The sequence below is a fragment of the Erythrolamprus reginae genome, chromosome 1 (assembly GCF_031021105.1).
Source record: "Erythrolamprus reginae isolate rEryReg1 chromosome 1, rEryReg1.hap1, whole genome shotgun sequence".
In the NCBI taxonomy this organism is placed as follows: Eukaryota; Metazoa; Chordata; class Lepidosauria; order Squamata; family Dipsadidae; genus Erythrolamprus; species Erythrolamprus reginae.
This window is the reverse complement of record NC_091950.1, coordinates 10,475,616-10,500,263: the sequence shown is the minus strand read 5'-3', so window position 1 is coordinate 10,500,263 and position 24,648 is coordinate 10,475,616. Positions and strand designations below refer to the sequence as shown.

Sequence of the window (24,648 nt, the reverse complement as noted above, 5' to 3'; positions counted from 1 at the left end):
AAATAAAATACAGGAAATAGTATAAGAGCAGACTAGATGGATCATGAGGTCTTTTTCTGCCGTCAGTCTTCTATGTTTCTCATGTTATTATTTATTTATTTGTTTTTTTGTTTTGTCAAGTACATATTCGTGATATACAAAGTTATAACAATGTTTATATACATGATACTAGTAAGAGAGAAACATGAGGACAGGGGATGGAAGGCACTCTGGTGCACTTATACACGGCCCTTACTGACCTCTTAGGAATCGGGGTGAGGTCAATAGTGGATAGTCTAAGGGTAAAGTTTTGGGGGTTAGGCCAGTGATTTTCAACCTTTTTTGAGCCGCGGCACATTTTTTACATTTACGAAACCCTGGGGCACATTGGGGGGGGAGGGGGGCTAAAAAAAGTTTGGACAAAAAAATTCTCTGTTCCTCCCTTTCGCTCTATTTCTCTCTCCCTCTTTCTCTTCCTTCCTTCCTCTCTTTTTTGCTCTCTTTCTCTCTCCCTCCCCACCTCCCTCTGTCTTTCTCTATCTCTCCTTCCCTCCCTCTCTTTCTCTCTCTCTCTTGCTTTCTTTCTCTTTCTCTCTCTTTCTTTCTCTTGTTCTCTTTCTCTCTCTCTTGCTTTTTCTCTCTCTCTTGTTCTCTTTCTCTCTCTCGCTTGCTCTTTCTCTCTCTCTCTCTCTCTCTCTTTCTTTCTCTCTCTCTTGCTTTCTTTCTCTCTCTGAGCTTCGCGGCACACCTGACCATGTCCCACGGCACACTGGTTGAAAAACACTGGATTAGGCGATAAAACTACAGAGTCAGGTAGTGAGTTCCATGTATCAACGACTCAGTTACTAAAGTCGTATTTCCTGCAGTCAAGTTTAGAGCGGTTTACTTTGTATCTGTCGTGTGCTCATGTGTTGTGGTTGAAGCTGAAGCAGTCATGGACAGGAAGGACGTTGTAGCAAATGATCTTATGGGCTATGCTTAAGTCGTGTTTAAGGCGACGTAGTTCTAAGCTTTCTAAACCTAGGATTGTAAGTCTAGTTGCATAGGGTATTCTGTTGCGAATGGAGGAGTGGAGGGCTCTTCTAGTAAAATGGTCCACATGGCCTCAGAAAACCCACTTTAATGGGGTTACATGGACAGAATGCAAAATTGTCCTGTTGAACTGATAGCATTGCACGTAAATCTGTTATTATTGCAGGACCTGTAGTAGCTTGTATAAAAATGACAGGCTTAGAGGAGTCAGTCCACTCCTTTGAACAAATACTCTGTCCTATACAAGACCTTACAGACAACCCTCATTCCATAAAAGACCTTGGGATACTCATATCAAACGACCTAAGTGCCAAAGCCCACTGCAACAACATCGCCAAAAAGGCTTCAAGAGTTGTTAACCTAATCCTATGTAGCTTCTGCTCCGGTAATCTCACACTACTAACCAGAGCATACAAAACTTTTGCCAGACCAATCCTTGAATACAGTTCATTTGTCTGGAACCCAAACCACATTTCAGACATAAACACTCTAGAAAATGTCCAGAGATACTTTACTAGAAGAGCCCTCGACTCCTCTACTCGCAACAGAATTCCCTACGCAACTAGATTTACAATCCTAGGTTTAGAAAGCTTAGAACTACGTCGCCTTAAACACGACCACGCATAGCCCACAAAATCATCTGCTACAATGTCCTTCCTATCAGTAACTACTTCAGCTTCAACCACAACAATACACAAGCACACAACATATAAAAAACTCAAAGTGAACCACCCCAAACTTGACTGTAGAAAATACAACTTCAGCAACCGAGTAGTTAATGCATGGAACTCACTATCAGACTCTGTAGTATCATCACCAAACCCTCAAATCTTTACCCTTAGACTATCCACTGTTGACCTCACCACGATTCCTAAGAGGTCAGTAAGGGACGTGCATAAGTGCACCAGCGTGCCCACCGTCCCCCGTCCTAATGTTTCTTTTTTACTAGTATCATGTATATAAACATTGTTATATCTTGGTATACTACCAATATGTATTTGAGGAAAACTAACTAACTAACTAACTAACTAACTAACTAGCTAACAAACAGATTAAAATTAAAAATTAAATTTCCTCCCCATCTCCCTTACCCATCTTGATCATCCATCTTTTCCAAAAATCTCCTATCTAACATATACTGCTCCAAAAAAAAAATAAAGGGAACACTTAAACAACACAATATAACTCCAAATAAATCAAACTTCTGTGAAATCAAACTGTCCACTTAGGAAGCAAAACTGATTGACAATCAATTTCACCTGCTGTTGTGCACATTCAACTTTGTATAGAATAAAGTATTCAATGAGAATATTTCATTCGTTCAGATCTAGGATGTGTTCTTTGAGGGTTTCCTTTATTTTCTTTGAGTAGTGTATTTAGGTGTAGGGAGTCCTGCTTGAGGGGTGCTTGTGGACTACTAGATGACCTTACACGGTCCCTTCCAACTCTGTTATTCTGTATCAACCCTTCTGTGGTCCAACGTCACGAGCTGAACTGTATGTGTGTGATTGCACGTACTCGGGGATGAGTGTGCCTGTGAATGAGTAAGAGAGGGAATGCTAGAAAGGGAGAGAGAGACAGGAGGGGAGGGAGGGAAACCACAGGGGGTAATTACAGTATTTTTAATGCCCACCCACCTCATCTGAGCGACCCCCGGGGCAACTCACAACAACAATGCAACCAAAACAACACACCAATGTTATCAAAACTGCACATAAATAAAGTTTTTTCAAAAAATAAACAAAGCAGAAAATCTCGATCAACAGCTGGATTCCTTCCACATCAGCCAACTTCTCCTTTTAAAGAAGTTGAACCCGAAAGATGCTGCAGCATGGTATGTCTGTATGTCTGTTTGGTTTTTATTATAATGAGTTTTTAATTGTTTTTAGTATTGGATTATTATTATATGCTGTCTTATTATTGCTGTTAGCTGCCCCGAGTCTCAGGAGAGGGGCGGCAAACAAATCCAATCAATCAATCAATCAATCAATCAATTTGAGATCACTTTAGGTTTTTTTTAACCAAATGAGAGATCTTTTCCTTTAAAAAAAACAATCTTTATTAAGTTTCTACCTATAAAAATAAAAAAGAAAAGAAAAACAATTAAACAGAACAAAGAAAAAACAAAGAAAAAACTCAAGATCAACAGACAAATGAACATATAAACTTAAAGTATTCCGTTTCAGGAGTATTTTTTATATGCACATAGATAGTTATTTACTTATCTTTTCCAAAAACGAATGTATGTTTAAACATGCCTGGGATAAACATATATCCATCCTAAGATAAAATACAGGAAAGAGTATAACGTTTCTAACTTAACTTTAAAGTTTCTAATTTAAATTTAAAGTTCTTCAAACTTCGAATAACTTTTTTGGGGGGGGGGGGGACTGGCATAAAGATTTTTTTTAAAATAAAATTTAACCATCCTCTCAAAACGAGGACAAGGCCGCTTGGCTCGATTATAAAGACTCGGGGAGGGGGGGGGACGACCCAAACTTTAAAACTTTTAACATCTGTTTTATTAAAAAAAATCGCAGCGGAAGAAACCACGCGGTTAGTTTACTCCGCAAGGGGAAATACAATCTAATCTACAAGTTCGGCCGTGCAAGAAGCAGGCCCTTTAACGAGTTTCATGAAGGCTCGGTAGAAACTCCGCACGCCCGCGTTTCCACGCGCATTAAATCAAATCGAATTAAATTAAATGATCCCGCTTGAAATCTCAAAAGTCACCTATTTCTGGACTTCCCCTCAAATCGCGAGATATTGGAGAAAAGTCTCCCTCGAAGCCAGCAGCTCCAATCCCCGCGCTTCTCCTCCCAGTAGCGCGTAAGTTTCCGACTCGGCGGAGCTACTCCTACCCTCTTTACTCCGTGGGATTCGACGTTGCAGCTCCCAAACGCGACCCGCGAACGACTACAGCTGATTCGGAAAGGGAGTGGGCGTGGTTAGAACGTTGGCCCGGGAATTTTCGTTCCAGTATTGCGCGTCGAAGCCAATCAGTGAAGGGGAGGGCTGGATCCGCAGCCAATGAGGAAAGAGACGTGACGGAAGCGCGCATGGGAGTGATACTTCGTGCTGGCACACGTGCATTGGAAAGCCAAGCGTTTCTGGATAGGGGATAAAAGGCTACGGTTTTTTAAAAAAATAATTAATAATTATTAGTAATATTAGAAGCCCCGGAATATTTGAAGACCTCCAAGGTCCCTCCCAACTTTGTTGCTTGTTGTTGTTATTATTTTATTCACAAGAAACAGTGTTGTGTGATTTGTTTTCATATGATGCCCGCAGATCCAAGTACGATAGCCTTTTGCAACTGTCAGATCATGATTTTCTCAATGTTTATTGCTTTCAAATCATCATCATCATCATCATCATCATCATCATCATCATCATCATCATCGAAACATAGAAGTCTGACGGCAGAAAAAGACCTCCTGGTCCATCTAGTCTGCCCTTATAATATTTTCTGTATTTTATCTTAGGATGGATATATGCTTATCCCAGGCATGTTTAAATTCAGTTACTGTGGATTTATCTACCACGTCTGCTGGAAGTTTGTTCCAAGGATCTATTACTCTTTCAGTAAAATAATATTTTCTCATGTTGCTTTTGAACTTTCCCCCAACTAACTTCAGATTGTGTCCCCTTGTTCTTGTGTTCACTTTCCTATTAAAAACACTTCCCTCCTGGACCTTATTTAACCTTTTAACATATTTAAATGTTTCGATCATGTCCCCCCTTTTCCTTCTGTCCTCCAGACTATACAGATTGAGTTCATGAAGTCTTTCCTGATACGTTTTTATGCTTAAGACCTTCCACCATTCTTGTAGCCCGTCTTTGGACCCGTTCAATTTTGTCAATGTCTTTTTGTAGGTGAGGTCTCCAGAACTGAACACAGTAGTATTCCAAATGGGGTCTCACCAGCGCTCTATATAAGGGGATCACAATCTCCCTCTTCCTGCTTGTTATACCTCTAGCTATGCAGCCAAGCATCCTACTTGCTTTCCCTACTGCCTGACTGCACTGTTCACCCATTTTGAGCCTGTCAGAAATCACGACCCCTAAATCCTTTTCTTCTGAAGTTTTTGCTATCACAGAACTGCCAATACAATACTCAAATTGAGGATTCCTTTTCCCCAAGTGCATTATTTTACATTTGGAAACATTAAACTGCAGTTTCCATTGCTTTGACCATTTATCTAGTAAAGCTAAATCATTTACCATATTACAGACGCCTCCAGGAATATCAACCCTATTGCACACTTTAGAGTCATCGGCAAATAGGCAAACCTTCCCTACCAAACCTTCCCCTATGTCACTCACAATCATCATCATCATCGTCGTCGTCATTATTTTCCAGAGGGTGGTGGTGGAAAGAAGGCAAAGAAGAGGGGAACAGCACTAGAATAAGTGCAGATGGAAAGGGATGGGGAAAGAATGCCTCTGAGCATATGCAGAAGGCGGCAGAATAGGACCCAGGTGGCAAGGTTTAAAGTTCAGCTTTAAGGAGGAGCTGTGGCTAGGGACCCTGGCAATGGTCTAAAACAGAGGTCTCCAATTTTGGCAACTGTTAAGAGTCGTGGACTTCAACTTCTACAATTCCCCAGCATTCTGGGAGTTAAAGTCCGCAAGGTTTAAAAAGTTTTGTCAAGTTTGAAGTGAATTTGATGAAAATTAAAAGACAAGGAAGATACAGAATATTATAATGTATGGGTGAAATTGTATGTTTGGATAGAAAATGAATGTATACAGTATATAGCAATTAATATACAGAATATATATAGAAAATGAATATATATAGAAAATTAATTTCTCTATACTGTATATTATATAAATAGGTGTGTATATATATATGTATACACACACATGTGTGTATGTGTATAATAGAATATATATATAATAGAATGACTAAAAGGGAAGAAAAAATAAATGGTGATAGACCCAGGTGACAAAATTAGATTATTCAGATTACAACAAAGAGTTACCGGTTACATAGGATATTAAAAACTGTGTTTAGAAGGGACACTGACAATTTAAAGATGTATGGGAATATGTCAATCTGTTAAATATAAGATGAATTATGATTGGAATCACTCAGGGAAAGGTAAAAGAGGGAGAAAGAGGAAGTAGAAAGGGAAGGTAGAAGAGAAGGAGTGGAGGGAAGTAGGAAGGGGGAGAGAAGGAGAAAGAAGATAGGAGGAGGAGATGGAGATGGAGGGGAAAGAAAAGAAAAGAAGAAAAACAGACTGATAAATAGCAGTATAAAATAGGTGCAAAAATAGGATATTGATTCACGATAAATTGGATAAAAACGTATGTGTGTATATTTGTTTGTTTTTTTCTTAAATTTCGAAGCTGCCCAACTCCTTATGTATATATGTATATAGGTTTTTGATATGTTTTAAGGTATATGCGTAGATGTATATATGGAAACTGGAGGAATTTCTTTTTTAAAAGTTGGGTGAGTTCAAGATGTGTGGACTTCAACTCCCAGAATTCCCTAGCCAGCATGTTGGCAAGAAGGGGATGGAGTGTTCTGGAGAAGGGCGTGACTGGCTGGCTGGCACAATAATCAGGTCTTAAAGTCAATTGGTCCATCTGCAATTCTATAATGACCTCTGGAGCAGATGAAGTATGGAATCCAGGCTGGGAGAGGGGAAGAGTTAGTAGCTATGGCAACCACCTTCTATATTCCTTTTGCTGTGAAGATTCTTGTTATCGTGGCAATCTCCCCCCCCCCCATGTGAAACTGATGCTCCTGGAAAGGGAGGATACATCCTGATGGGTGCTGAGCCCCACATTTGGATATCATCCGAGTGGGATTACAGTCAGTATTTACGAGGTCAATTGGGGCTGCTTTCTGCCTCTAAAAACATGTTCCGCCTTTGAAGAAATTCTACCTCTTTTTTTAAAAAAAATAAAGTTTATTAAATTTCAAATATTTTATTTTATTTTTTTATTTTTTTTTATTTTTTTTATTTCATTTCATTTCATTTCATTTCAATTCATTTCATTTCATTTCAATTCATTTCAATTCATTTCAATTCATTTTATTTATTTTATTTATTTTATTTATTTTATTTATTTTATTTATTTTATTTATTTTATTTATTTTATTTATTTTATTTATTTTATTTATTTTATTTATTTTATTTATTTTATTTATTTTATTTATTTTATTTATTTTATTTATTTTATTTTATTTATTTATTTATTTATTTTATTTTTTTATTTTTTTATTTTTTTATTTTATTTATTTTATTTATTTTATTTATTTATTTTATTTATTTTATTTATTTTATTTTATTTTTTTATTTATTTTATTTATTTTATTTATTTTATTTATTTTATTTATTTTATTTATTTTATTTATTTTATTTATTATCTATCTATCTATCTATCTATCTATCTATCTATCTATCTATCTATCTATCTATTTATTTAATTTATTGGATTTGTATGCCGCCCCTCTCCGTGGACTCGGGGCACCTAACAACAGTGATAAAAACAGCATGTAACAATCCAATACTAAAACAACTAAAAAACCCTTATTATGAAACCAGACATACATACAGACATAACATGCATAAATTGTAGAGGCCTAGGGGGAAAAATATCTCAGTTCCCCCATGCCTGACGGCAGAGGTGGGTTTTAAGGAGCTTACGAAAGATTACAAAGTTGTCTTTGTCAATGAAATAGTTGTCTTGTAATCAGGGTTACATTTCATAACAAATAATATAATATATATATATACAGTGATACCTCGTCTTACGAACTTAATTGGTCCCGGCAGGAGGTTTGTAAGGTGAAAAGTTTGTAAGATGAAACAATGTTTCCCATAGGAATCAATGGAAAAGCTATTAATGCGTGCAAGCCCAAAACTCACCCCTTTTGCCAGCCGAAGCGCCTGTATTTGCGCTGCTGGGATTTCCCCTGAGGCTCCCTTCCATGGGAAACCCCACCTCCGGATTTCCGTGTTTTTGTGATGCTGCAGGGGAATCCCAGCAGCGCAAAAATGGGTGCTTCGCTGGCAACAGAAGTCCGGAGGTGGGGTTTCCAGCAAGGGGAGCCTCAGCGAAATTGCAGCATTGCAAAAACACGGAAGTCCTCGAAGCCCCACCTCCGGACCTCTGTGTTTTTGGGATGCTGCGATTTCGCTGAGGCTCCCCTCACTGGGAAACCCCACCTCTGGACTTCCGTTGCCAGTGAAGCGCCCGTTTTTGCGCTGCTGGGATTCCCCTACTGAGATTCCCCTGCAGCATCGCCAAAACACAGAAGTCCGGAGGTGGGGTTTCCCATGGAGGGGAGCCTCAGGGGAATCCCAGCAGCGCAAAAGTGGGCGCTTCGCTGGTAACAGAAGTCTGGAGGCGGGGCATACCAGTGGTGGCGGCTTGGGTTTGTAAGTGAAAATAGTTTGGAAGAAGAGGCAAAAAAATCTTAAACCCCGGGTTTGTATCTCGAAAAGTTTGCATGACGAGGAGTTTATAAGACGAGGTATCACTGAACACACTGCCTGGGAATAAGTAAATAAGATTGGTTTATAAGGAACAGAGGAAAGGGGGGGAAATTGAAAAAATAGAAAGGGAAGTAGTGAGGGAGACGAAATATAAATATAAAATTCTGCCTCTTAATAGTCGGCAAAATATTTCATTCTCTCTAGAACAGTGATGGGGAAACCTTTTTTGGTTCATATGCCAAAAGAGTTTGTGCATATGTGCTAGCACACTCGCATGTGCCCACACCCATTCTCTTCCCCCCACATGCACCAATCCCCCCCACACACTGCCCCTGTGTATGCGCTCAATTTGCCCCTCTCCCTGCACATATTCATCAAAGCCTGGGACAGTGAGAAAAACAGCCAAACGGGCAAACCGGAAGTTCAGCTTCAGTGGCCTGAAGTACAGCACTCTACGTGCTGCGCCACCCCGGCTCTTTTCAGTATATATATATTCCAGTGATGCTGCTTCATGTTTGGATTAAATATTTATGGCACTGTGTTTTTAAAGATTCTAGCAGGTGTTACATTTAGATCCCAATTGAGTTTCTCCCTACACCAGATTCAGCGATTGCAATGGCCCAAATTCCTCGATCGATTTTAGCAATATTTTTTATTTTATTTTTTATTTATTCATTTGTCCAATACATAAATACATAGGAAGAAAATAGACATGTGATAATATAAAAGAGGGTGAAAGTGAACTTAGAGGAGAGGATATATGAAAGGAAGAGAATACAGTAGTACCTCTAGATACGAGTTTAATTCGTTCCAGAAGAGAGCTTGTATGTCGAACAACTCGTATCTGGAACAAATGGCTTTAGACTTTGTTTTTCCCCTCCGAGATAACCAGAAGCAAGGATTCTTGCGCCACCTAGTGGATGCTCAGCTCGTATCCTGAATTTGAGTTCGGGTCTGGAACAGAAATTTCTCTCCCCTCGTGGCTCGTAACTTGGAATACTCGCATATGGAGCAGCTCGTATCTAGAGGTACTACTGTATATAAGATAGGTGAAAGAAAGGAAAGACAATTGGACAGGGGATGAAAGGCACACCAGTGCACTTATGTACGCCCCTTACTGGCCTCTTAGGAACCTGGAGAGGTCAATCGTGGAGAGTCTAAGGGAGAAGTGTTGGGGGTTAGGGGTTGACACAACTGAGTCCGGTAGTGAGTTCCAAGCTTCGATAACTTGATTGTTGAAATCATATTTTTTACAGTCAAGTTTGGCGCGGTTCGTATTAAGTTTGAATCTGTTGTGTGCTCTTGTGTTGTTGCGGTTGAAGCTGAAGTAGTCATTGACAGGCAAGACATTGCAGCATATGATCTTGTGGGCAATACTCAAATCGTGTTTTAGGCGCCGTAGTTCTAGGCTTTCTAGATCCAGGATTGTTAGTCTATTTTCGTAGGATATTCTGTTTCGAGTGGAGGAGTGAAGGGCCCTTCTGGTGAAATATCTTTGGACGTTTTCAAGGGTGTTGATGTCTGAGATGTGGTCTGGGTTCCAGACAGATGAGCAGTAGTCTAGGATGGGTCTGGCAAAAGTTTTGTAGGCTCTTGTGAGTAGAGTGCCAGAATCTGCGTAGGATCAGGTTAACAACTCTAGAGGCTTTTTTGGCGATATTGTTGCAGTGCATTTAGATTTACATACCACTTCATAGTGCTTTCGCAGCCCTCTCTAAGCGGTTTACAGAAACAGCATATCGCCCCCAACAATCTGGGTCCTCATTTTACCCACCTGGGAAGGATGGAAGGCTGAGTCAACCTTGAGCCGTTGGTGAGATTTGAACCACTGAACTACAGCTGGCAGTGAGCTGAAGGAGCCTGCAGTGCTGCACTCTAACCACTGAGCCACCCTGGCTCTTTTAATTCCCTGCAGTATTCCCTCTTCCTCTCCCCTTCGTTCTTAATTTTCCTTTATTTCTGTTTACATCCATCTCAATGTTTATTTAAAAGAAGCAGCAGATAGCAAATAAATGCCAGGGAAAAAAACCCGCTTTGGGATATAGAGCAAGTGCTATTTTAGATTGGGTTTTATTGCTCGGTTAAATCACCGCCAATTGCCGAATATCTTTGAAGCGGTTGGATTTAATTTAAAACTTCCAAGGGACGTGCCGCCTTTTGTCATCCGTTTGCAAGATGAAACAATAGTGGGTAAAACCCGTTTGTTTTGTTCCCAATTAGAAAAGCGAGAGTTGGGTGGGGAGAGAGGAGGAAAACAATTAAGGAACCAAACCAGGGAAAATGCAAGAGAAGCAATTTGGGACGTGGTGAATAACATCTTTGCGAATTCAGAAGGGAGACGTTTGTTAAGTGAATTTGTTGGTTAAACAAATTTAAGAAAATTCCCTCTCTCCCCTTCCCTCCTTCCTCTCCTCCCCTTCTTCCTCTCCTCTCCTCTCCTCTCCTCTCTTTTCCATTCCTACTTCCTCTCCTCTCCTTTTCTTTCCCTCCCCTCCTCTCCCTTCCCTTCCCCTCCCCTTCTTCTGCTCCTCTCCTCTCCTCTATTCTCATTTCCATTCCTTCTTCCTTTCCTCCCCTCCTCTCCTCTCCTCTCCCTTCCCCTCCCCTTCTTCCTCTCCTCTCCTCTCCTCTATTCTCATTTCCATTCCTTCTTCCTTTCCTCCCCTCCTCTCCTCTCCCTTCCCCTCCCCTTCTTCCTCTCCTCTCCTCTCCTCTATTCTCATTTCCATTCCTTCTTCCTTTCCTCCCCTCCTCTCCTCTCCCTTCCCCTCCCCTTCTTCTTCTCCTCTCCTCTCCTCTCGTTTCCATTCCTTCTTCCTTTCCTCCCCTCCCCTCCTCTCCTCTCCCTTCCCCACCCCTTCTTCCTCTCCTCTCCTCTCCTCTATTCTCATTTCCATTCCTTCTTCCTCCCCTCCCCTCCTCTCCTCTCCCTTCCCCTCCCCTTCTTCCTCTCCTCTCCTCTATTCTCATTTCCATTCCTTCTTCCTTTCCTCCCCTCCTCTCCTCTCCCTTCCCCTCCCCTTCTTCCTCTCCTCTCCTCTCGTTTCCATTCAACCCTTACTCCACTAACCACCCATCCTCTCCCTCCCATCCCCTCCCCTTCTTCCTCCCTCCTCCTCCTCCTCAATAACCTCCCTTCTTCCTTCCTCCCTCCTTCCTCCCCTCTCCTCTCCCTTCCCCTCCCCTTCTTCTTCTTCTCTCCTCTCCTCTATTCTCTTTCCATTCCTTCTTCCTCCCCTCCCCTCCTCTCCTCTCCCCTTCCCTCCCCCTTCTCCCTCTCCTCTCCTCTCGTTCCATCTTCCTTCTTCCTTCCTCCCCTCCTCTCCTCTCCCTTCCCTCCCTCCTTCTCTCTCCTCTCCTCTCCTCCGTTCCATCCTTCTTCCTTTCCTCCCTCCCTCCTCTCCTCTCCCTCCCCTCCCCTTCTTCTTCTCCTCTTCCTTCTCCTCTATTCTCAATTTTCATTCCATTCCTTCTTCCTCCCCTCCCCCTCCTCTCCTCTCCCTTCCCCTCCCCTTCTCCTCTCCTCTCCTCTCGTTTCCATTCCTTCTTCCTTTCCTCCCCTCCTCTCCTCTCCTCTCCCTTCCCCCTCCCCTTCTTCCTCTCCTCTCCTCTCGTTTCCATTCCTTCTCCTTTCCTCCCCTCCTCTCCTCTCCTCTCCCTTCCCCTCCCCTTCTCCTCTCCTCTCCTCTCGTTTCCATTCCTTCTTCCTTTCCTCCCTCCTCCTCCTCTCCTCTCCCCTTCTTCTCCTCTCCTCTCTCTCGTTTCCATTCCTTCTTCCTTTCCTCCCCTCCTCTCCTCTCCTCTCCCTTCCCCTCCCCTTCTCCTCTCCTCCTCATCGTTTCCATTCCTTCTTCCTTTCCTCCCCTCCCCTCCTCTCCTCTCCTCTCCTCGTCCCCTCTTCTTCTCTCCTCATCCTCTCCTCTCGTTTCCATTCCTTCTTCCTTCTCCCCCCTCCTCTCCTCTCCTCTCCTCCCCTTCTTCTTCTCCTCTCTCCTCTCTCTATTCTCATTTCCATTCCTTCTTCCTCCCTCCCCTCCTCTCCTCTCCCTTCCCCTCCCCTTCTCCTCTCCTCTCCTCTCGTTTCCATTCGCTTCTTCCTTTCCTCCCTCCTCTTCCTCTCCCTTCCCTCTCCCTATCTTCTTCTCCTCTCCTCTCTCCTCTATTCTCATTTCCATTCCTTCTTCCTCCCCTCCCCTCCTCTCCTCTCCCTTCCCCTCCCCTTCTTCCTCTCCTCTCCTCTATTCTCATTTCCATTCCTTCTTCCTTTCCTCCCCTCCTCTCCTCTCCTCTCCCTTCCCCTCCCCTTCTTCCTCTCCTCTCCTCTCGTTTCCATTCCTTCTTCTTTCCTTCCCTCGCTCTCCTCTCCCTTCCCCTCCCCTTCTTCCTCTCCTCTCCTCTCCTGTATTCTCATTTCCATTCCTTCTTCCTTTCCTCCCCTCCTCTTCCCCTCCCTTCCCCTCCCCTTCTTCTGCTCCTTCTCCTCCTCCTCTCATTTCCATTCCTTCTTCCTTTCCTCCCCTCCTCTCCTCTCCATTCCCTTCCCCTCCCCTTCTTCCTCTCTTCTCCTCTCCTCTCCTCTCGTTTCCATTCCTTCTTCCTTTCCTGCCCTCCTCTCCCTTCCCCTCCCCTTCTTTCTCTCCTCTCCTCTCCTCTATTCTCATTCCATTCCTTCTTCCTCCCCTCCCCTCCTCCCTCTCCCTGTCCCCTCCCCTTCTCCTCTCCTCTCCTCTCGTTTCCATTCCTTCTTCCTTTCCTCCCCTCCTCTCCTCTCCCTTCCCCTCCCCTTCTTCTTCTCCTCTCCTCTCCTCTATTCTCATTTCCATTCCTTCTTCCTCCCCTCCCTCCTCTCCTCTCCCTTCCCCTCCCCTTCTTCCTCTCCTCTCCTCTATTCTCATTTCCAATTCCTTCTTCTTCCTGCCTCCTCCTCTCCTCTCCTCTCTCTCCTCTCCCCTCTCCCTATCTCCCCTCCCCTTCTTCCTCTCCTCTCCTCTCCTCTTGTTTCCATCTCCTTCTCCCTTTCCTTCCCTCCTCTCCTCTCCCCTTCCCCTCCCCTCCCCTTCTTCCTCTCCTCTCCTCTCCTGTATTCTCATTCCATTCCTTCTTCCTTTCCTCCCCTCCTCTCCCCTCCCTTCCCCTCCCCTTCTTCTGCTCCTCTCCTCTCATTTCCATTCCTTCTTCCTTTCCTCCTCCTCCTCTCCTCTCCATTCCCTTCCCCTCCCCTTCTTCCTCTCTTCTCCTCTCCTCTCCTCTCGTTCTCCATTCCTTCTTCCTTTCCTGCCCTCCTCTCCCTTCCCCTCCCCTTCTTTCTCATCCTCTCCTCTCCTCCTATTCTCATTTCCATTCCTTCTTCCTTTCCTCCCCTCCTCTCCTCTCTCCCTTCCCCTCCCCTTCTTCCTCTCCTCTCCTCTCGTTTCCATTCCTTCTTCCTTTCCTCCCCTCCTCTCCTCTCCTCTCCCTTCCCCTCCCCTTCTTCTTCTCCTCTCCTCTCCTCTATTCTCATTTCCATTCCTTCTTCCTCCCCTCCCCTCCTCTCCTCTCCCTTCCCCTCCCCTTCTCCTCTCCTCTCCTCTCGTTTCCATTCCTTCTTCCTTTCCTCCCCCTCCTCTCCTCTCCTCTCCCCTTGCCCTCCCCTTCTTCTCTCCTCTCCTCTAGTTCCATTCCTTCTTCCTTTCTCCCCTCCTCTCCTCTCCTCTACCTTCCCCTCCCCTTCTTCCTCTCCTCTCCTCTAGTTTCCATTCCTTCTTCCTTTCCTCCCTCTCTACTCTCCTCTACCTTCCCCTCCCCTTCTTCCTCTCCTCTCCTCTCGTTTCCATTCCTTCTTCCTTTCCTCCCCTCCTCTCCTCTCCTCTCCCTTCCCCCTCCCCTTCTTCCTCTCCTCTCCTCTCGTTTCCATTCCTTCTTCCTTTCCTCCCCTCCTCTCCTCATCCTCTCCCTTCCCCTCCCCTTCTTCCTCTCCTCTCTCCTCTAGTTTCCATTCCTTTCTTCTTTCCTCCCCTCCCTCTCCTCTGCCTCTACCTTCCCCCTCCGCCTTCTTCCTCTCCTCTCCTCTCGTTTCCATTCCTTCTTCCTTCCTCCCCTCCTCTCACCCTTCCCCCTCCCCTTCTTCCTCTCACTCTCCTCTCCTCTCGTTTCCATTCCTTTCTTCCTTCCTCACCTCTTCTCCTCCTCTCCCTCCCTCTCCCTCTCATCCACTCCTCTCCTCTAATTTCCATTCCTTCTTCTTTCCTCCCCTCCTCTACACTCCTCTACCTTCCCCTCCCCTTCCTCCTCCTCCTCCCTCTCGTTTCCATTCCTTCTTCCTTTCCCTCCCCTCCTCTCCTCTCCCTTCCCCTCCCCTTCTTCCTCTCCTCTCCTCTCGTTTCCATTCCTCATCCTTTCCTCCCCTCCTCTCCTCTCCCCTTCCCCTCCCCTTCTTCCTCTCCTCCTCTCCTCTCGGTTTCCATTCCTTCTTCCTTTCCTCCCCTCCCCTCCTCCCTCTCCTTCCCTCCCTCCCCCATTCTTCCTCTCCTCTCCTCTCCTCTCGTTTCCATTCCTTCTTCCTTTCCTCCCCTCTCTCCTCTCCTCTCCCTTCCCCCACCCCTTCTTCATCTCCTCTCCTCTCCTCTATTCTCATTTCCATTCCTTCTCCTCCCCTCCCCTCCTCTCTCTCCCTTCCCCTCCCCTTCTTCCTCTCCTCTCCTCTATTCTCATTTCCATTCCTTCTTCCTTTCCTCCCCTCCTCTCCTCTCCTCTCCCTTCCCCTCCCCTTCTTCCTCTCCTCTCCTCTCGTTTCCATTCCTTCTTCCTTTCCTTCCCTCCTCTCCTCTCCCTTCCCCTCCCCTTCTTCCTCTCCTCTCCTCTCCTGTATTCTCATTTCCATTCCTTCTTCCTTTCCCTCCCCTCCTCTCCCCTCCCTTCACCTCCCCTTCTTCTGCTCCTCTCCTCTCCTCTCATTTCCATTCCTTCTTCCTTTCCTCCCCTCCTCTCCTCTCCCATTCCCTTCCCCTCCCTTCTTCCTCTCCTCTCCTCTCGTTTCCATTCCTTCTTCCTTTCCTTCCCTCCTCTCCTCTCCATTCCCTTCCCCTCCCCTTCTTCCTCTCCTCTCCTCTCGTTTCCATTCCTTCTTCCTTTCCTTCCCTCCTCTCCTCTCCCTTCCCCTCCCCTTCTTCTTCTCCTCTCCTCTCCTGTATTCCTTCCATTTCCATTCCTTCTTCCTTTCCTCCCCTCCTCTCCCCTCCCTTCCCCTCCCCTTCTTCCTCTCCTCTCCTCTCGTTTCCATTCCTTCTTCCTTTCCTCCCCTCCTCTCCTCTCCTCTCCCTTCCCCCACCCCTTCTTCTCTCCTCTCCTCTCCTCTATCTCTCATTTCCATTCCTTCTCCTCCCCTCCCCTCCCCCTCCTCTCCCTTCCCCTCCCCTTCTTCCTCTCCTCTCCTCTATTCTCATTTCCATTCCTTCTTCCTTTCCTCCCCTCCTCTCCTCTCCTCTCCCTTCCCCTCCCCTTCTTCCTCTCCTCTCCTCTCGTTTCCATTCCTTCTTCCTTTCCTTCCCTCCTCTCCTCTCCCTTCCCCTCCCCTTCTTCTCTCCTCTCCTGTATTCTCATTTCCATTCCTTCTTCCTTTCCTCCCCTCCTCTCCCCTCCCTTCCCCTCCCCTTCTTCTGCTCCTCTCCTCTCCTCTCATTTCCATTCCTTCTTCCTTTCCTCCCCTCCTCTCCTCTCCATTCCCTTCCCCTCCCCTTCTTCCTCTCCTCTCCTCTCGTTTCCATTCCTTCTTCCTTTCCCTTCCTCCTCTCCTCTCCCTTCCCCTCCCCCTTCTTCCTCTCCTCTCCTCTCCTGTATTCTCATTTCCATTCCTTCTTCCTTTCCTCCCCTCCTCTCCCCTCCCTTCCCCTCCCCTTCTTCTGCTCCTCTCCTCTCCTCTCATTTCCATTCCTTCTTCCTTTCCTCCCCCTCCCCTCCTCTCCTCTCCCTTCCCCTCCCCTTCTTCCTCTCCTCTCCTCTCGTTTCCATTCCTTCTTCCTCCCCTCCCCTCCCCTCCTCTCCTCTCCTCTCCTCTCCCTTCCCCACCCCTTCTTCCTCTCCTCTCCTCTATTCTCATTTCCATTCCTTCTTCCTTTCCCTCTCCTCTCCTTTCCTTTTCCCACTTCTCCTCTTTCTCCTCTCATCTCCTTTCCCCCTTTTCCTCTTGTCCCCCTCTCCCCTCCCCCTCCTTCCCTTCCCCTTCCCTTCCCTCTCCTCCCCATTTCCTTTTCTTTCCTTTCCCTTCCCCTCCCTGCAGTTTTCCCCCCACTGCTGTTGTAACTTTGAAGTGTCACCGATTGGTTGTAAATTTAGGACCAACTCTTCTTTTCAGATATTTTCCTGAAAGTGGAAGAAAGTGAAGGGGGTGATATTTTTTTTGGATTTAAAAAGGACTGAATAAGAAATGGGAGGGAAGTTTGTAATGTCAAAAAAAAGGCAGAGAGAAAAATGGTTGGTTAATGTTGAATAAATCAAAGAGCTTAATTTTTCTGATTCGTGTTTAATTATTTTGCTTTCTTTCTTTTATTGTCTGGCTTTCTACTCAGCATTCCCACCTCTTTCATCCTTTTTAACATATCTTACAGCACGCTCATTGGAAATTCTGGGAGTTGGAGCAGCCACAAAGCTGAGATCCGGTAAGCGAAGTTGCCACTTGACCCTTCAAACTTTTGGGAAATCGCAGACAAAGTCTTCCTTGGAGAACAAATCCACGTGGTGATTCTGGCCCAGTTTAAAAGAGCCTGCAAGCGGCAGTCACACGCCCAGGGGTTCCCACTGAGATCCAGAGTGAATTCCAGAGACGACACGTTGACCAAGGGAGAATCCAGAGAGGTGATCTCGTTGGCGGAGAGATCCAACCGTCCCAGGTTCTTCAAGGACTGAAACAGCCCAGCCGGGACGTGGGTCAGGCTGGTGTTTCTCAGGGAGAGAATCCACAGCGTGGGAGTCCCACGGAAGGTGTGGGGAGCAATAGACTGGATGGGGTTGTTGTTCAGATTTAAAGTCGTTAAAAACGTCAGGCCTTTGAACATCTCCGGAGAGAGGCAACGGAGGGAGGTTGGAGGAGAGATCCAGGGACAACAGCTGAGTTAGCTTACGGAAGCAAGAGGTCGGGATCTCCTTCAGCTGATTGCGGTTGAGATGCAGGATCTTGAGTTCCTCCAGGGTTTCAAACCAGGATGGGCGCAGTTTGGCCAGCTGGTTCTTACCGAGGCCTAAGAAGGTCAGGCTACCTGCGTTCGCGAAGAGCTCTGGCTCTAGATCTTCCAGGAGATTCCCGGAGAGATCTAGTGTGTGCAGTCGTGGGAGGTTACGGAAGAGGCCACTCGGAAGGGTCTTCAGCTGGTTGTTGGACAGAAAAAGCATCTGGAGTTCTGGAAGACCCTGCAGAGCGTCTGCACCGAGGCTGGAGATTTGGGTGGACTGAACAGAGAGGGTCGTGGTTCCAGTGGGGAAGCTGGCGGGGAATTCGCGGGAGCGATGAAGCATTGCAGACAAAAGACGTATTTTCGGAGCCAGGAATGGTCAGGCAATGAGGGGGCCTGTTGGGTATAGCTGTTGAGGGACATGATAAGGGCAGAAAACCAGAAGATGTTGAGTTGAAGGCGTCATCCTATGGAGAAGCCGGGGAGAGAAAAAGGAGAGTAAGATTTAAATAGCTTAGAGCTACATCGCCTTTGATCTGATCTAAATGTATGTATGTATGTATGTATGTATGTATGTATGTATTTATTTATTTATTTATTTATTTATTTATTTATTTATTTATTTATTTAGTCAAACAATTATAGAATGGTAATTTGTGCAAATAAAACATTAGATGATAAAAAGTAACAAAAGAAGACAATAGGACAGGGACGGTAGGCACAGTGGTGCGCTTATGCACGCCCCTTAAGTTCATAAAATCATCTGCCACTTCAGCTTCAACCACAACAACACACGTGAACAAAATAGTTTTAAAACTTAATATAAACTGCTTGAAACTCAACTGCTGAAAATATTCAGCAACAGAAATACGACTTCAGCCGCAACTGGTGCACTAGGTGAACCTGTCCCCCCTTGCCACAGCCGAAAAAATGATGTTCCAGGGACAGCTGTGGATCAAGGAGGACCCCCAAGTTGTGGACCGTCTCTGAGGGGGGTCAAGATCCCCCCCCCACAGGATGATGGACGGACAGATAGACATATCCTTGGGCGGTAAGACTCACAGCCACTCCATCTTGTCAGGCTTGAGTCTTAGCCTATTGGCACCCATCCAGACCCTCACAGCCTCCTGTTGTCCAAATTTACCTGGTACCTACTTTGCTTTTGTTTACATTTATACCAATACCTGCTATGTTGTACATGTTTTGATAAAACAACCAACCAAACAATCAAAGAAACAGCACTTTAAGCTTCCCTTTTCCACCTGCCCTGCCCAGGGACCCTCCCCTCCTCCTCTTTTTCTGCCTTCTCTTCCCAGATGTGGAACTGACTTTTCCTTCTGTTCAATTCCACCGTCACCAACCTTTTACTCAATCAGGGTTGAGAGCTCTCCTGGAGTATCTGCAGCCCTTCCCGGCTGTGGTGTGATTTCCAAATTTGATAAATGGGCTTGGAATAGAAGGTGGTCAGACTGGGATGAGGCTGTCGACTGGAAGGGTTATTGAACTATTTTCCTTCCCTTTCTCTTTCCTTTGTTGCTTCACTATTCTCTGCTTCTTTCCCTCCTTGTGTCTTTCCCCTTCCTTTCCCTTGACCTGCCTCTATTTCTCCCTCCCTCTCTCGTCCCTCCCTTCTTTCCTCCCACTCTCCTTTTCTTCCTCTCTTCCTCCTTTTTTCCTATCTTCCTTTCTTCCCTCCCTTTCTCCTCCCTCTCTCCTTCTCTCCACTTACCTCCATCCTTCCACCCTCTCTCTCACCCTTCCTTCCTTCCTTCCTTCCTTCCCTTCCTTCCTTCCTTCCTTCCTTCCTTCCTTCTCTTTTCCACTTTTAAACCCTCAAGAAATTTCCCCTGTGAGGCCCCCTAGCCACGATTCCTTGTTTTGCTTCTTCTTGCCATTCTCTTTCTCCCAAACTGTGCATCTTGGTGTGAAACAGTTGTTTAGGGTCCAATCATTCTGTTTCTCAGTTAGGAAATTTTAAGGACTAGAAATTTGGAGAGAAGGGAAATCAAACCAATCTGATTTTTTGCAGCTTCCATGGCTTTGATTCCCACACTCCTTCCTTCCTTCCTTCCTTCCTTCTCTGTCTCCCTCCCTCCCTCTTTCTTTCTATTCTTTCTCTCCTTTTCTTTTTCCTTCCTTCCTTCCTCTTTCTTTCTTTCTCTCTTTTTATTTGTCTCCCTCTTTCTTGCCCTTCTTTATCTCCCTTTCTTCTTTCTTTCTTCCTTTCCTCCTCTATCCCACTCTCCTTACTTCCTTCTTTCCCTCCTTCTTTCTTTCTTTCTTTCTCTGTCTCCCTCCCTCTTTCTTTCCATTCTTTCTCTCCCTTTCTTTTTTCTTCCTTCCTTCCTTCCTCCCTCCCTCTTTATTTCTTCTTTCTTTCTTCTTCTCTCTCTCTCTCTCTTTTTATTTGTCTCCCTCTTTCCTTACCCTTCTTTATCTCCTTTTCTTCTTTCTTTCTTCCTTTCCTCCTCTATCCCACTCTCCTTCCTTCCTTCTTTCCCTCCTTCTTTTTTCCTACACAGCTTGTGCTATGAAGCCAAAAAGTGTGCACCTACCTGTAGCTTTCGTCCAAACCGTATGACTGCCAGCCTCCCTCTTTCTGGAATGCTGTGTTCAGCAGGAACTATCTTATATACTTGCGCTGTGAGGAAGTCGCTGTCCTCAAATATTAGGGGGAAAATAATTCCCCGTCCTGATTGCATCACGGTGGGAGAGGGGAGTCAGTGTCTCTGCTCAGCTCAACCTTTGTTCAAAAGCAAAGACAAATGTTGACATTCCCCTTTACTTGAAGTGCTTTCAAAAAAGTACGTTTCTCTGTTGTTTTTGGAAGGAGAAACAATTTCCTCATCTCTTTTGGGACACTGCCTAAAACAAGTGGGGGAACCCCCTCCCCAAGGTCTCAGGTTGCTCCTCTTTCCACATGATACTTCACCAGAAGAGCCCTTCATTCCTCCTCCCGTAACAGAATACCGTATGAAACTAGACTTACAATCCTGGGCCTAGAAAACTTAGAACTAAGATGCCTTAAACATGATCTAAGTATTGCCCATAAGATTATATGCTGCAATGTCCTGCCTGTCAACGACTACTTCAGCTTCAACCACAACAACACAAGAGCACATAACAAATTCAAGCTCAATATTAACCGCTCCAAACTTGACTGTAAAAAAAATACAGTGCTATAGGGGTGCTATAGGGTTCCTGCTTAGGCAGGGGGTTGGACTTGATGACATGCATGGTCCCTTCCAACTCTAACAAACAAACAAAAACAATAAATAAATAAATAAATAAATAAATAATGCAATGTCCTGCCTGTCAACGACTACTTCAGTTTCAACCACAACAACACAAGAGCACATAACAGATTCAAGTTCAATATTAACCGCTCCAAACTTGATTGTAAAAAATACGACTTTAGTAATAGAGTTGTTGAAGCATGGAACTCATTACCGGACTCCGTAGTATCATCCCCTAACCCCCAACATTTTACCCTTTGACTGTCCACGGTTGACCTCTCCAGATTCCTAAGAGGTCAGTAAGGGGTGTGCATAAGTGCACTAGAGTGCCTTCCGACCCCTGTCCTATTGTCTCTCCTGTATCCCATATATCTTCTCTTCTATGCCTATATCTTTCTTCTATTCTTTATTTATTTATTTTTTATTATTTATTTATTTATTTTGTCCAATACACAAAGAGGGTTTCGTGGGTATATATATATATATATACACACACACATAGTAAAATACATGATGAAGGTTATAGAGGAGATACTCATAGTAAAATATGTTCTGTCTGGGTCCCTCCAGCAAACACCAACCCAAAAAGAGAAGCCAGACACACTGGTAAAAATCAAAGGCAGTTTATAGAATTCAAAGCAAACACAGGTAACAGAAAATGTCCTTACAAACAGGAACACGCTGAAACTTCAAAGATGTTTCACGAAGGCCATGAAGTAAAACAGGATTCTTGCTGTCAAAAACAACGCTGGAGATAACAAACATACGCCTCCCCCAAGTCTTCCACTCTTCTAGGCCACAAGCCAAGATCAGAGATGCCGAGAAGCAAAGCAGGGTCACAGAACTTCCAGTTGATAATGCTCCACATGGCTGAAAGGGCGGGCCTGCCTTTTAAACCCTGCTGAGGAGAACCACACCCAAACCCAGCTGTTGCCAATTCAGTGATGCCAATACCTTTCTAATTGGTCCCGTCTCTGAGCTGCACGTCTCTGTCTCATGTCAATTATAGCCTGTGCTTCCTCATTCAATGAGGCCAGGCTACTGGCTGGGGAGAGCCCCCCCCCGGGGCTCTCAGGCTGCTCCCCCTCATCCTCTTCCTGACTTTCCTCTCCCCCATCTGCCTGGTCCTCCCCCTCCTGTTCACTGTCCTCCTCCTCTGGGCCTGTATCCAGCAGAGACGCAGCCGGTCCCTGAGGAGCCTCAGGCTGAATCACAACAAAAATATATCTAAGAAATAATAGAAAAGAAGATATAGTAATAGAACATATCAATGAAAGAATAGAAGAAGAGATATAAGAATAAAAGAAATGTATAGGAGATATAGGAGAGCAATAGGACAGGGGACAGAAGGCACTCTAGTGCACTTGTACTCGCTCCTTACTGACCTCTTAGGAATCTGGATAGGTCAACCATAGATAATCTAAGGGTAAAGTGTTGGGGGTTTCAGGGTGACACTATGGAGTCCGGTAATGAGTTCAACACTTCGACAACTCGGTTACTGAAGTCATATTTTTTACAGTCAAGTTTGGAGCGGTTAATATTAAGTTTAAATCTGTTGTGTGCTCTTGTGTTGTTGTGGTTGAATCTGAAGTAGTCGCCGACAGGCAGGACGTTGCAGCATATGATCTTGTGGGCAATACTTAGATCTTGTTTAAGGCGTCTTAGTTCTAAGCTTTCTAGGCCCAGGATTGAAAGTCTAGTCTCGTAGGGTATTCTGTTTCGAGGGGAGAATTAATGGCTAAATCTCAGATAACATTAGAAAGTAGCAGAGAAGAAGCAAAACAGCAGCACGCAGAACTAAAAGCAGAAATAAAAGCAGAGATGGGCGATCTAAAAGAAAAAATTAAAGGTATGGATGAAAAAAATGTGGATATCCAACGAACACTATTGGAAAATGAACAGAAAATGAAAAAAAAAAAGATAAGGTGGAGAAAGTCGGTCAGAAAATGGAGGCGATTGAAGCGAAAAATGATATATCAACAAGAAATTTAGAAGAAGCTATCGCCCTTTTAGAGATGGAGTGCGCATCATATAGCTTGCGCTTCCAGAATATAGTAGAAGAAAAGGAAGAGAAGTTAGGAGAGAAGATGATAGAGATATTGGCTGAAATTCTACAAATGGATCCATAAAAGATAATACATGAAGTCGATGAACTTTACAGAGTGCATACAAATTTTGCAAGGAGGCATAATTTACCGAGGGAAGTTCATATAAAATTCGCAAGAAGAGCTATAAGAGATGACATCTATAAATGGTTGCAAAATCAAACAGTTGCTTACAAGGGCAAAGAAGTCATAATATTGAAACAGGTACCATGCAGAATAAGATTAGATTTATTGGATTTATATAGATTTATTGGATTTATATGCCGCCCCTCTCCGCAAACTCAGAATAAGAAAAATAGAAGACAGTATCAATTTTTAACCAAGAGATTGATTAAAGGTAATATAATGTTCAGACGGCTGGTAGCAGAAGGCATGATTGTAACATGGCAAGAAAAGAAAATCAGAATTGAAACAGTGGAAGAAGCAAGAAACTTTTGTGAAGAAAAAGGGTTAGGGTTGGAAGAACTACCAAGCAAAGAAAGTAAGGGAAGCAGAGAAGAATTAGAAGAAGCAAGGCAGGAGGAAGACGAATCAGTTGCAACAGGAAAAAACCCAGAAAGAAAATGAAAGAAAATTAGAACAGCAAGAAAAAAACAAAAAAAGCTACGAGAGCCAAGATACCAAACAAGATACTACAAATACTATAAATAAGAATGTCAGAAGAATTAAATATAATATCAATCAATATCAATGGACTAAATAACCCCCCCTAAAAAGAAGATTACTATTTACAAAACTAAATAAATTACCAAACAATGTGATCACCTTGCAAGAACTACATATCAATAAACAGAATCAAAGATTAATAGAAAATGCAAAATTGGGAAATCTATACACTTCATTGGCAGAGAAAAAAAAAAAAGTGGTATTGCAATGTATGTGAAAAAAACCAGTCAATTCAAAAGAGATATACAAGACCCCAAAGGTAAAATATTAATAATAGAACTGGAAATTAGAAATGCAGTCAAATGCATTTAAAGAAAACCAATGTAAGATATTCTACCATTGGCATCTAGGACATGAGAGAATTTCAAAAATGTTCCCAAATGTATTGCTACTGTGCTGGAAATGTAAAAAATAAAAAGGATCTTTCTATCATTCTGTTCTGTCTGGGTCACTCCGGAAGCTATGACCAACCCAAAAAGGTAAGCCAGACACACCGGTTGAATCCAAACACAGTTTTATAATGGTAAAGAGAAAAGAAGTCAACACAAAATGTCCTTACAGATCAGGAAAAACAGTGGAACTCCAAATAGATACACGAAGGCAATTGTTCATACAGAAACACAGGATCCTTAATGCCAAACGAGGCTGTTGCTAACAGACACAAACCCTCCCACGGGTCTTCAAGACTGCTGGGCCACAAGTCAGGAAAAAAACCTTGAGAGAAAAGGCAGATAACACCAACTTCACTTTGATAACACTCCACGCTGCCGGAATGGTTCTCATGCCTTATAAACCCTTCCCTGCTAATGAAGACCACACCCAACCCCCTGGTGTTCCTCATTCAACGCTGATAATATCTATGCAGCTGATTTCTCCTTTGAGCTATGCGTCTCTGCCGCATACTAATGATAGCTTGTGCGTCATCATCCAGGGACTCCAGAGAATCACAGCTACTTGCTTGAGATAGCCCTTCCCCAGGGCTCCCAGGCCTTGCATCACCTTCACTTTCGTGACTGCTGTCTGCACT

General features: G+C 44.3%; 1 protein-coding gene and 1 pseudogene across 3 annotated transcripts in view; both read right to left on the bottom strand.

Moving 5' to 3' along the window:
• Positions 1-24,648, bottom strand: part of LOC139163416 (perilipin-3-like) — a 67,094-nt gene that overhangs the window by 23,843 nt on the left and 18,603 nt on the right. Inside the window, exon 1 of one of the 3 annotated variants that reach the window (XM_070744232.1) lies at positions 3,745-3,966. The exons of 1 other annotated variant lie outside the window; for it this stretch is intronic. The gene's annotated coding sequence lies outside the window, so the exon portion shown is untranslated. Of the gene's footprint in view, positions 1-3,744; positions 3,967-24,648 lie in introns of those variants that run through there. One more of the 3 variants, XM_070744240.1, reaches the window with a different exon arrangement.
• On the bottom strand, positions 16,953-18,081 carry LOC139163382 (phospholipase A2 inhibitor beta-like; annotated as a pseudogene).